Source organism: Protopterus annectens, chromosome 3.part1 (genome assembly GCF_019279795.1).
Source record: "Protopterus annectens isolate FY-2018-M chromosome 3.part1, PAN1.0, whole genome shotgun sequence".
In the NCBI taxonomy this organism is placed as follows: Eukaryota; Metazoa; Chordata; order Ceratodontiformes; family Protopteridae; genus Protopterus; species Protopterus annectens.
The window spans coordinates 1,553,229,004-1,553,243,506 of NC_056732.1; the positions used below are offsets into that span (position 1 = coordinate 1,553,229,004).

General features: G+C 38.6%; 1 protein-coding gene across 1 annotated transcript in view; it reads right to left on the reverse strand.

Moving 5' to 3' along the window:
• LOC122797803 overlaps positions 1-14,078 on the reverse strand; it is a 348,647-nt gene extending 334,569 nt beyond the window's left edge. The window contains exon 1 of the mRNA XM_044066324.1: positions 14,031-14,078. The gene's annotated coding sequence lies outside the window, so the exon portion shown is untranslated. The remainder of the gene's footprint in view (positions 1-14,030) is intronic.
• Between the last annotated feature and the right edge of the window lie 425 nt (positions 14,079-14,503).

Sequence of the window (14,503 nt, forward strand, 5' to 3'; positions counted from 1 at the left end):
CCCCAGTTTCAGTAGTGCTCAAATTACTAGGGACCATGGCTGCAGCCATCATTGCATTCCATTAGGCTGAATGCACATGCAGATACTACAATGGCTTGTTTTCACACAATCGTCTTATCAGGAACTCCCAGTGTCTCATCCCATTATAATAACAAAGTCATGCAAGAGGGATCTTCTTTGGTGGCTGACCTCTCCTCAAGTGACAATAGGACGTCCCTTTGTTCTACCAACCCCTGTTGCCACTGTGACCATGGACACCTCCCTGATAGGTGGGGGGGGGGTATTTTCAGGGAAGGACAGCCCAAGGCACATGGGAGAATCACAAGGCTCATCTCCATAGCAATGTCCTAGAGATGAGAGCGGTATGTCTAGCGTTGCAGTCCTTTCAAAACTTTCTTCCTCTAGGGACAATTGCAGTACAGATGGACAACATGTCAGTGGTCTGGTATATAAACAAACAGGGAGGAACCAGATCATACCCCTTATGTCAAGAGGCTTTGAGAGTATGGCAGTGGGGCAATATCCAACTAGCACGTTTTGATAGCAATGCACATCCTGGGGAGGTCCACTGTGATAGGGGACAAGCTGAGCAGAGTAATTCTGTTGCCTCATGAGTGGTCCCTGAAAGAAGAAATAGTGGAAAGGATATTCTGCAGATGGGGCCAGCCTTGCTGCAACCTCTTTGCAACCCCCACCAACAGGAAATGCAGCAACTACTTTGCCCTGATCCCCAACTCAGGGGAGACCCCAAGGGATGCACTTGTACACAGTTGGCCCCCGGGACTCCTTTATACCTTTCCCCCATTTCCTCTGATACCCAAATTCCTTCAGAAAGCCAGCACTTTGGGAAAGACCATTATCCTAATAGCCCCTTACTGGCTTCATCAAATTTGGTTCCCCTTTCTTCAGCCTCAACTACTGTAAGAACCGTGGATTCTGGACCCAGTTCCTGATTTTTTGATGCATTCATCAGGGGCTCTTCATCTTGCAATTCATACCCTGAAGTTGACAGATTGGCTGCTCCAGTTCCACAAATAGCCAGGTTCTACAATTTATCACCTGCAGCACAGAACATCCTAATCTCGTCTCATAAATCTTCTACCAGGAAACTATACCTTAGCAAGTGGAAAAGATTTTCCATATGGGCGCCAAATAATATTGACCCATATATGGCTTTGATTTCTTCCATTTTAGAGTTTCTGACTAAACTGTTTCATGAAGGAGCAGCTGCGGCAACTCTTAGGGTTCGATTGGCAGCAATTTCTAATTTTCATATTGGTGATCAACAGACTCCCATCATGTGACACAGACTTTCTAAAGCCTTCCTTAAAGGTAGTATTCACTTGAGACCGCCTATTAGAACCCCAGCTGCTCCATGGAATCTGAATTTTGTGCTCTCACAGATCATTTTCCCTCCTTTGAACTTGCATCATCCTGTGATTTGAAATACCTATCATAGAAGAACATTTTCCTAGTAGCTATTACTTATACTCGAAGAATTTTAGAATTACATGCATTGTCCATCAAAGCCCCATACTTGATTTTTCATAACGACAGTGTAACGGTGAGAACAAATCCTTCATTCCTACCTAAGGTTTGTTCTGAAACAAATCTTAACTAGACTATAGAATTACCTGTGTTTTTCCCAGATATACAAACAAAATGGAACACATGCTGCACAAACTCTATGTCCATAGGCAACTTTGATTCTATTTAGACAAGACTAAGGAATTCAGAAAGTCGGATCAACTTTTTGTCTCCTTTTCATATTCAAAGAAGGGTACTCCAGTGGTAAAAAACACTTTGTCAAAATGGTTGTCAGATTGTATTTCTTTCACATACAGCTCTACTCACATAGCATTAAATCATAAAGTTAAGGCTCACGCAATCAGGGCAGTTTCCACATCTTCAGCCTTTTTAGCAAGGCTACCTATAGATACCATTTGTGCAGCAGCCACATGGTCCGCACCTCATAGCTTTAGCACTCATTACAAATTGGATAGGACCTCCAGGGATAGGGCCTCCTTTGGTTCTATGGTTTTGAGGAATATACTTCCATGAGCCACCCAAGGATATGGTGCTTGGGACGCTAACCCATCAGTGAGAATGAAGGTGAGATAGAACAACTTCACATAAAGAAGTTGTGTACTTACTATAACGTTCCATGTGAGTTGTTCATCTCGCCTTGATTCTTATGTCACACCCACCAACTCCCTATATTTAAATTCTTGAGGGCTGGGATGTTCAGAAAAATCTTAGTGATGATTTGTCCTTATCCATGGTATTCTTATTTCAATATGTATGTACTTTAGTTATCTATATGATTGGGCAAACAAGAACTGAGGGAAGCACTATTGCATCATGGGATAGGGATTAGGCCATGAGCTGTTTGAAGACCTCGAGCTTTAGCATCTGGCCGAGTTGGAGCCGCGGGTCAGCTCTTAACCCATCAGTGAGAACGAAGGTGAGATGAACAACTCACGTGGAACGTTATGGTGAGTATATAACTTCTTTTTTTGGTCTCAATGTTATGAAATTCAACGTTATGAAATTTCAATGTTATGAAGGGGACCTATATATATATATATATATATATATATATATATATATATATATATATATATATATATATATATATAAATATATATATGTGTGTGTGTGTGTATGTGTGTATATATATATATATATATATATATATATATATATATATATACACACACACACACACACATATATATATATATATATATATATATATATATATATATATAGGGGAGTAAGGCTAGGTGTATCGGAGGTGGATTCAAATTGTTTTATCATGGTGTGGATGGGAGGAGAAATGGTGTAGGAGTTATCCTGAAGGAACAGTATGCTAAGAGTGTTTTGGAGGTGAAAAGAGTGTCGGATAGAGTGATGTTTATGAAGCTGGAAATTGATGGTGTAATGATGAATGTTGTTAATGCATATGCTCCACAAGTTGGGTGTACGATGGATGAGAAAGAAAAATTTTGGAGTGAGTTGAATGAAGTGGTGATGACTGTACCCAAGGGTGAGAGAGTGGTGATTGGATCAGATTTCAATGGGCATGTTGGTGAAGGGAACAGAGGGGATGAGGAAGTGATGGGTAGGTATGGTGTTAAACAAAGGAATGCAGAAGGTCAGATGGTAGTGGATTTTGCGAAAAGGATGGACATGGCTGTGGTGAATACCTATTTTAACAAGAGGGAGGAGCATAGGGTGGCATACAAGAGTGGAGGAAGATGCACACAGGTGAATTATATCTTATGTAGGAGGGTCAGTTTGAAAGAGATTGGAGACTGTAAAGTGGTGACTGGAGAATGTGTAGTTAGGCAGCATAGGATTGTAGTTTGTAGGATGATGTTTGGTGATCAAGAAGAGGAGGAGGAGTGTGAGGGCAGCACCAAGGATCAAATGGTGGAAATTGAAAAAGGGTAATTGTGAGGTGGAGTTCAGGGAAGAGTTAAGACAGGCACTGGGTGGCAGTGAAGCATTACCAAATAGCTGGGTAACTACAGCAGATCTAGTAAGGGAAATGGCTAGAAAGGTGCTTGTTATGACATCTGGACAGAGGAAGGACGACAAAGAGACATGGTGGTGGAATGAGAAAGTACAGGAGAGTATACAGAGAAAGAGGTTAGCAAAGAAGTGGGATTGTCAGAGAGATGAAGAACGTAGACAGGACTATAAGGAGATGAGGTGCATGGCAAAGAGAGAGATGGCGAAGGCTAAGGATAAGTCATATGAAGAGTTGTATGAAAGGTTGGACACTAAGGAGAGAGAAAAGGACCTGTACTGATTGGCTAGACAGAGGGACTGAGCTAGAAAAGATGTGGAGCAGGTAAAGGTGATAAAGGATAATGAGAGAAACATACTCACAAGCAAGGAGAGTGTGTCAAGCAGATGGAAAGAGTACTTTGAGGGGTTAATGAATGAAGAGAATGAGAGGGAGAGAAGGTTGGATGATGTGGGGATAGGGAATCATGAAGTACAATGGATTAGCAAGGAGGAAGTAAGGATAACTATGAAGAGGATGAAGAATGGAAAGGCTGTTGGTCCAGATGACATACCTGTGGAAGCATGGAGGTGTTTAGGTGAAATGGCAGTGGAGTTTTTAACCAGATTTTTTAATGACATTTTGGAAAGTGAGAGGATGCCTGAGGAATGGAGAAAAAGTGTTTTGGTGCCAATTTTTAAGAATAAGGGTGATGTGCAGAGCTGTAGTAACTACAGAGGGATTAAACTGATCAGTCACAGCATGAAGTTATGGGAAAGAGTAGTGGAAGCTTGGTTAAGAAGGGACGTGATGATTAGTGATCAGCAGTATGGTTTCATGCTGGGAAAAAGCACTACAGATGCGATGTTTGCTCTGAGAGTGTTGATGGAGAAGTACAGAGAAGATTAGAAGGAGTTGCATTGCGTTTTTGTAAACTTAGAGAAAGCATATGACAGGATACCTAAAGAGGAGTTGTTGTATTGTATGAGGAAGTCAGGAGTGTCAGAGAAGTATGTAAGAGTGGTACAGGATATGTACGAGGGTAGTGTGACAGTGGTGAAGTCTGCGGTGGGAGTGACGGATGCATTTAAGGTGGAGGTGGGATTACATCAAGGATCAGCTCTGAGCCCTTTCTTAATTGCAATGGTGAGGGACAGGTTGACAGATGAGATCAGAAAGGAGTCCCCGTGGACTATGATGTTTGCAGATGACATTGTGATCTGTAGTAAGAGTAGGGAACAGGTGAAGGAGACCCTGGAGAGATGGAGATATGCTAGAAGAGGAATGAAGGTCAGCAAGACTAAGACAGAATATATGTGTGTGAATGAGAATGAGGGTAGAGGAATGGTGAGGATGAAAGGAGTAGAGGTGGTGAAGGTGGATGAGTTTAAATACTTGGGATCAATACTTCAGAGAAACAGTGAGTGTGGTAGAGAGGTGAAGAAGAGAGTACAGGCAGGATGGAGTGGGTGGAGTGTCAGGAGTGACTTGTGACAGACGAGTACCAGTAAGAGTGAAATGGAAGGTCTACAAGAGGGCAGTGAGACCACCTATGTTATATGGGTTGGAGACAGTGGCATTGACAAAAAGGCAGGAGTTAGAGCTGGATGTGGCAGAGTTTTGCACTGGGTGTGATGAGGGTGAACAGGATTAGGAATAAGTATATTAGAGGGTCATCCCAGGTTGGAAGGTTTGGAGACAAAGCCAGAGAGGGAAGATTACGTTGGTTTGGACATGTGCTGAGGAGGAATGCTGAGTATATTGGGAAAAAGATGCTAAGGATGAAGCTACCAGGTAATAGGAAAAGTGGAAGGCCTAAGTTAAGGTTTATGGATGTGGTGAGAGAGGACATGCAGGTGGTTGGTGTAACAGAGCAAGATGCAGAGGACAGGAAGAAATGGAAACAGATGATCCGCTGTGGCGACACCTAATGAGAGCAGCCAAAAGACGATGATGATTGATATATATATATATATATATATATATATATCAATACACACACACACACACACACACACACACACACACACACACACACGCGCATCTATATATATATATATATATCTATATATATATATATATATATATATATATATATATATCTATATATATCTATCTATATATATATATATATATATTTTTTTTTTTTACCTTATTTTGGCAAAATGCCAGAACATCCAATTTCACTTCATTGATCCTTGCAATATCAAAGCTGCACTTCATTGACTCACCGGAACTACAAAAAAAACCATGGAAAGTAGCTACTTAGTGAAAAAACTAAGAAACCCAAACAGCACCATCCCTAACCCATCCCGGTGGGGGAAGGCTATGCCCTCCACACCCCCCAATGTGGTGGGCTGCCACCCACACCTCCTCCTAACTAAATATACCAAGTCCAAGATCACACTATAGTTGGAAAAAGGGCAAAATTGAATGTCTCACGCAACCACTTTCCAGTTGTGGGAAAGACTTCGTAGTTCTGGTGAGTCGATGAAGTGCAGCTTCGATATTGTGAACTTCATTGAAGTGTCATTCGATGATTTGCCATTTTCACAAAAGAAGGTAGATGCATACATATAAATATATATATATATATATATATATATATATATATATATTTATAAACAAACACTCTCACACAAAATTACCAAGGAAGGGTGGTGGAATTCTTCACTTCCTCTCAGCTTTCTTCCTTGCAAAATAGGACTGCCATCTCACTAGATTGTTGCATTACAGACCCACCACCTACCATGTCACTCTTGATCAGTACCCATGTAATAATAAACTCAAGTAGTAATGATCAGAGTGATCTGGCCAATTAGAAGTGGTTCCAACAGCTTGACAGGCCTCCATCCCCCATCAAGCCCAGCTTTTTCTCTTCAGCACTCCACTTAATTCTAGGTATGCCTCCCCACTGAGTGTGGCAGGGGTTAGCCGTGTGACATCACATGTGACCTCTGCAGTCACTCACTGGAGGGGACTGCTCTTGTCCCTTTCAGGGGCTCACAGTTTGCCGCATGGCAGGCATTGGCAGAGGTGGTAGAGGAGCTGGTGGACCAGTAGTAGGAAGTTTGCATTGACCACCTGTATAGGGTCCTCATGCAGCTTCAAGAGTCACACCACTGCTTGACTTTGCCTTCACCACATCAGGCAGGACCCATTGAGGTGGGTGGTCAGGTTTGACTAACCCCTCCCTAGATCTACCCCCAGCAGTGTTGAAACAGGATGGTGTACCCATCCTATCCTCCATCCTGGTGTTCCCCTTCAATGTGTGTCACCTTCCTCTCCTGTTTGTTGTCCACTCCTTCTCAGCACCAATGCCATCCCTTTGTCTACATGTAATACTTCCCCCTGTCAGCTGCCCACAGTGTCAGTTCATCCCTATTAGTCTTTGCTGCTGGTTTATTTTGGTTGTATATCAGAAGCTTGAAAGCTGAGATCGTGAACACCATAACCTCGAACTCGGAAGTTCAAAGACTGAAAATACCGAAGCTGCGGAGCATCGAATTCTTTCCCAGGGAAAGAATTCGGTGGGCCGTTTCCACAGCTTCACTATTTCCTCACTGTGGTGTGATCTCAGAGTTGGTATATTTAAGTAGGGGGGGTGTGGGGGGCGAAGCCCCTCCACATTAGAATTGGTTTGAGTGTTTGTGTATTTCGTGTTTTGTGCTGGAACAGCAATTTTTTTTCCCAGGGAAAAAAATCGCTGTTCTCAGCTTTCAGAGTTTTACACTTTTGGGGTTTGAAGTTCGATGTTATGGTGTTCGCTGTTATTGTGTTTCAATCATGTGATATAAACCCCCTTTTTTTATGTGCACCTGCTTCCACCCTTGTACCCTGTTTCCATCACCTGCCTTGTCTTTAAATCTTTTGCATTTTACTTATCAAAAAGTGGGCATCTGTCCCTCAAAAAATATATCCTTCCTCCCCTTCCTACTCCCAATCTTACAGATGTTGTGTGTGTGTTCCTCTGCTTGCTCAACCCCTATTTCTATATACCTATTTACATCCCGTTTAAAGTTATAGCTAGAAGCTATATACTGTGGCTTCCTGCCATTCTGATAGCATTGCTTTATACCTCATCTGCATAAGCTTAGGTGCTTACATGTGACATGCTCACTACTTCTCTTTGCATCATTAACAGCTGCAGTAGTGGGAAACTCTCTTCCTCCATCCACTGAGCCTGCCATTTCCATGAGCATTTTTTTTTTTTTTTTGGATTGTTCATTTGTTTGTCTTTAATTAATAGCAGCTTGGAGCATCAAATTCCATCTATTTAGCTAGCAATTAGCTTTAGGGCTGCATTAAGCTGCAAACCATACATGTGGTAGCTTCAGTGTGGTTGCTGTAGGCATGGTTCTGAATCCAAGAATAGGCCTTAAACTAGATTTTGTAAATTACAATAAACACAGAAAATACTAACATTTATTTTTCTGCACAACTATACAGTCTTAGTAACCACTCAAGCTGCAGACATACTGTCAGAAGCATTTTGTTCATTCTGCCATGAGTTTTCATGTGAGGATAAGCAGGTCTGTGTGTGTTGCTTTGTTGTTAAGACATAGAGAAATATGAAAACTGTGGTAGTATAAATAAATGGTATATGAACAACATTTGTTATCGCTTTAGCTGCATTAGACAAAGGTCAACATTTGTGCATTCATGGTGGGGCTACGACCTTTCAGAATCACAACGATGATACCCCTTTATTGGAAACTTTAAGGCGCAGTGAGCGTTTGGCGCAAAAGCACACAAATAACACAAGTAATAGCACCCCCAAAAATGATGATAATCAGGTTTTTTACTTTCCCCAACGCAGGCAAGGGAACAGAGCACAGTTCCAGAACCATCAAGCGTGGGGGAAACAACGGAGATGATTGTATTGTCACATGACATTAATTTACTTGAAGTATCTTCCTCTCCATGCATGGTCAAAACTAAGAATAATTTTACCATCTACAACTACACAGAGAGCCCCATACATGACACACATTTTGAATTGTTCACTAAAGGTTTCCAGTTTGTTCCTTCTAAATCTATCGACATCACCAAAACTATTTTAGAATTTAAACTTTTTACAAGACAACTAAATTTAGATATCTTTTTCAAAGGTAAGAATTTTACAAGGGATTTAGTCAATAGGTCCAGTACTTTTAACCCACCCCTACACCCCGTCATTAAGATATTTGATGAACTGGTGGAAGCAGATATTAGAAATCTACCTAAGGAAAGTACAAGACCACAGAATCTACCCCAGAGTTGCTATGCTCTTATAGAACAACTCAGGGACGAACAGATACGCGTGATGAAACCTGACAAAGGGGGCGGTGTGGTTTTAATGTATAAAAATGAATATGAAGAAAAAATTCACAACATATTACAAGACACAGAACAATATAGCATCCTTTCTTTAAATGAAGTGAACATAGCATATGCTAGGATTAAACTCTTACTCCAGGATCTTTTACTACAGGGGGTAATTAATGAAAAACTGTACAACTTTTTAATAGTGAATAAACCCCTTACACCAGTTATTTTCGGGATTCCCAAGGTCCACAAAGGACTACAGCCGTTGAAGTTTAGACCCATTGTTGCGGGTGCGGGCAGCATCACAGAACCTTTGGGCAAGTTTGTTGATTTAACACTTAAAAAAAACATAGCAGTGATAGAGCACATTTGTAAAGACTCTTGGGAATTCCTGAAAAACATCAAAAAAGAATATTTCTCAAAAACTGATCTCCTGGTTACAATCAACGTGATAGAGCTATTTCCTAGCATTCCGCACGATATTGGTTTACAATGGTTCAATGAAATTTTAATAAAATCTTCAAATGTCAGTAACAGTATAATCAATTTACTGTCAGATTTTATGGACATTATATTAAATAACAACTTTATATATTTTAATGGGGAATTTTTTAAACAAAACAAAGGGGTGGCCATGGGTTCTCCATGTGCTTCTGCATATGCGAACATCGTCCTTTCTCATTGGGAAAATGAATTTGTTTTCACAACACCTTGGAAAGATAATATTTTACACTACCAAAGGTACTTGGATGATATATGCATTTTATGGAAGGGTAGTAGACAAAGTCTTGAAGCATTTTTGCATTACATTAATGAGACTACGAATTTTTTGAAATTTACATCTAAAGTCAGTGATAATGTTATGAACTACTTAGATGTTTTATTAGTCAAGAACACCGAGTTACAAATGTTTGAGTCTTCAGTGTTCAGAAAAACTACCTTCTCCAACGCATACCTACATTTTAGTAGTGCTCACCCCTTTTCCCAAAAGAAAGGAATCTTGAAAGGCCAACTCATTAGAGCTTCTAGAATGTGCAACACTGATATTATGTTTTTTAAGGAAGTTCAAATGTTGACTAAATTATTTGTGGAAAGAGGTTACCCAAAACCATTAATAGAGGAAATGTACCAAGAAGTGCTTCAGAAAAGAACTGACCTATATAGTCCCTTGTTAGGCACAGCATCCAAATTGGTTCCAAAACACACTTCAGTGTCTGATGAGGAAACCAATACCTCCAATTTTCAAACTGCCTTTAGTTGCACTTTCAACAATGACACCTACAAAATAAAAAATTAAGTTAGCAAATATTGGTCTATCCTAACATCAAATGATGACACGAAGAAATGGTTATCTAAACAACCTGTATTTGTCAACGCAAGGAACACTAATCTTAAAAACATGTTTGAGAGACACCCACCACCAGGGACTATGAATAAATGTGGTATAACAGGTACTCACAAATGTAATTGTTGTAAGCAATGTCCATTCATTATGAACACCAACGCTTACTACATTAAGTCTAGAAAATTTAACTTGAAACCTGTGGGGTATTGCAACTGTGCTTCTAAGGGTATTATTTACTTAGGAGTATGTCAAGAATGTGAGAGCTTTTACGTAGGCAAATCAGAGAGAACGCTTCGTAAGAGGATTTACGAACATCTCTATGACATTCGTAGAAAGAAAGACACGAATGCATTTTACAAACACTCAATAGTCTGCCCTAAGATGACACTTAAATTTATTGTCATTGAACAAGTACCATTAAACCCTAGAGGTGGAGACTGGGAGACAACAATAGAATTTAAAGAATTGAACTGGCAGTTAAGATTAAATGCAGCAAAACCTCCGGGTTTGAATGAAGCTATTAGCATCACCAGTCTCCTGAAACTAAGAAGGGCAAAACTGTAATTACAATTATTTACAATTATTCATTTGACAAAAAGTAATTTTGTACTGTTTGTAGACTTATACAAGCATTTGGGCAAACAGCATGATCACATTAATCAAAATGCAGATTCAATTGTGGTTTATATTGTTTTATTGCCTCACATTTCTTGATTGTAAGGACAGTGTTTTTAAAACTGTGGTACGGTGTTCACCTCAATGAATTTTTAGATTTTAATATGGGTTTGCATATTTTTTCATCTATTGTTCATTATTCCTTTGTTCATATACATACATTTTTATGTTCCCCATACTTGCACAATGTTCATTCTAACAATTTTAACATTTTAAACATTACTATCTTAATACTATTTATTACACAACTTCATAACTTTTTCATATTTATTTGATCATTACATATTTATTTAATAAATTAATGATTAATATATATTTTTTTATTCGTTTGAGGCAATGTTTGATACACATTTCACTATTCATGAATTACTTCCAGTTTCACTGGTCGTATAGAATTAACATTTCCAGTGTAGTAAACTAACCAAAATACACATTATATTAATATAGAGTTTTTGTTATAATGAAATGAATTGTTGTTTCAAACCACGCTGTTTTATGTTTTTTAGCACCTTTGACTATTTTCTATAGCATTCAACATTCAGTTGTTGACTGCAAGTAACGTGTGATCTGTTCTGATAACAACTACGCTCACTAGGATACACTTTATGATGAGCAATCCATAAAGTTAATTATTTTAACTTTTAAACCACATCTTTCAACAATTCTGAACACGTAGTTTTTGTGCCAGTTTTATGTTTTTAATAACACATGTTTAGCATTTTAACCAAAATGTATTTTGATTAATTGTGAATTTAATTTGTCATATCTTTTTTTACCGCATGGAACAATATCTGTAACTTTTTGTTTCCAAAATATGATCCAAAGCATGTAGCACTTTAAATAGAACTGTTTAACTTTAAGCCATTAATGGGTTCCTAATTGTTGGATTTTTAATTGATGGTGTGATATAAGCACACCGGGTATGCTTGTGGTTCATCTTGAAAAAGCCCGTCATAGTACGGGTGAAAGCGCTTGATTTACACTTTGTTTTACTCTGTTGTCTGTTCGTGCAGTTCGTTTACTTTGTATCGCAATAAAGAAATCTTTTTATTGTACGCAGAAGATTTTTTTGGAATTCCACTGTGAAGAGTTTATTGGATTGTATCAGTGCTCCTGCTTTTCTTTTCTTGGCTTCTTGGGACCTAGTTCGTATTTCAGTTGTATTTGTGCATTCATATTGTCTACCATGTAAGCTTTATGATGAAATCTTTCAATATGCAGTTTGGTTTTGCAGTTATTAACATAATATTAATGGGCACTGTTACACACCAAGGAAATGCCCGAAGGTATCACTAGGGTTTAATGAGTTAATTTTTGTATATCTGATAAAAGTTCTGGATGCTTACATTTTGTAACATAGACACCCTTTGAACAGCAACTGTTTCTATATCATAATGAAAACAGCACCTTCCACAAAGAATGACCTTGTGAAACATTAAGTACCTTTGAATGTCTCCTGCTATTCTTTTGTTCAGTCATCAATGCAATTTCCTGTACAACAGCATGCCACTATACCATTTTGACCCCAACACTAACTCATCTGCTGCTAGCTCTGCAAAATATGTTTGTGAGCCTTTAAAATGGGTGAATGGAAGGTACATAATCCAATAGCTGAAGAAGAATGTTTAAATTAAGATCTGTTATATGCTTTTAATTTCATTTATAAGTATACTGTACCAAAACATTAGTGTACCTTTCAGAAAGGTCCTGGCAGCAGGATATTTTTGTAATGACAATTAGACGGATTCAAGCTGACCAGTTTTTGCCTTTTTATCTGCTAAACTTTAGGATGGCGCCCAGCCTCATTTCTCTACTACCACCATTCAGTCTGATTACATTTTTAAGTTTTTTTTAGTCTGACTTTAAGGAAGATTATGTAATCAGTTCATCAGATAAATTACCACTGACCTTTTCCGTGCAGATTGCATGAGCTATTTCTTTCCGTTAAGCTTTGGTACTGTATTTTTCTTTTATTACAATATGCACATATTAACTACCCCCAGCAGAAGTTTTGTTTAAAAACACTGTTTAACAACACTCATTATATTCATGATTTTCTCTCCCACACTGATCCACGTAATTTATCCAAAATCTGTTTACCAAAAATAAAAATTTATAATAATAATACTGTCTTATTCATAGATATGTTCAGTAAATCCCATATTTTACTTGTTTTACCTAGTACCTTGATACCTTTACCTTTTGTTATGTTTTTTAATCTCTCTTAAGCAAGATTCCAGCGTCAAACAAACACTTTGTCACTATTTAGCTATACCATCTTAAGAAAGACATTTCATTTTTTACTATACTCTATAAAAAAGCCAGATATAAAGTCTAATTAAAAATCATTGGGTGAACTATTTCCTAAGCAGTCTCCTGCTTTGGAGGCTTATAACACTCCTCATTTGATGAAGTTCATTTGACTGTCCCATATCACCTTATAAAGGCATTCATCAATTCCGTCTCAACATTTTCTGGTAGAAAATATATCCCAGCTGATTAGGTACCAACTCTCAACAAACAAGATATAACCAGCAAACTTTTCCAACAATAAATTATCTTGAAGAAAGCACAGAACATAATTACTTATTCCAACAGGCACCTCAGCCCATTCTCTGTAAATAACAACCACTTCCCCAAAATGAATACTGAGGCAGGAGAAGCTGTTTTTATGAACAGCAATATTTGCATTTGCATCTGTTTCTGTAAAGTGATCAGTTATTGGACATTCATTCTCAAACCCATGTTCTTGGAACAATTTCTTGGTCATTCTAATCACTACAATTATATCTTACTTCTCCTTAACAAAGAAAGTTATATTATCTGTGTAGAACATATAGGCAGGAAAAACAAACGTCCTTCTTTTAAATTGTTCTGCAATAAAGATTTTTGAGCTTCCTGGTTGAAGTTATTCATAAGCTATTAGTATGCATTCCACATTTTGCCCATTTCTTTCACATTATGATAAGAAAAGTCCCGCATTTTGGAAATGGAAGGCTGAAAGGTGTGCTACTAATTTCAGCTATGCATGCAGATGAAGTTAAGTCAGTTAAGTTAATAAGTTAAAACAGTCAATGATTTCATTGTATGTAATGACACAGTAGTAAAATCAGTCACTGTAGCACAACTAGACTGACAGAGAAAGCAGTAAACTTTAAATAACCTACAACATGAATGAAGTTGCCTTACCAGTTGTAGACTAGGTTATCCAGAAAGATTAAGACTACTGCATGCTGCTGCACTTACAAAGTAGCATACCAAGCTGAACAAGCCTCTGGACAATTAAATCCTGTAATGCTCCACCCTTTCAAAAGCCAGCCAATCAAAATCCAGCCAACATTATTGCAGAAACTGGTTCAATCAAAAACAGATGCTCTAATGCTTCACTTAAGTAAAAGCTCAGGTAGCTGTCACATGGACACTTCTGCTGACGTCAGAGACTGTAGCATTGCAGACCTGATCTCTGCAAGCCAATGAAGTCCTTGTTGCATGTTGAATCAATAGGAACACAGACGGAAAATGGCTTTGTTATCTTCTTTTCCTTCTTTCTAATATTCTTGTCATCAGACCAGCCCAGCACTGAAGAGCACTTAACTGAGCCAGCTTATGGGATTTTAAAGTTTGTAAGGTTGCACCCCCACCACAGAAGCTGGCCCATCAAA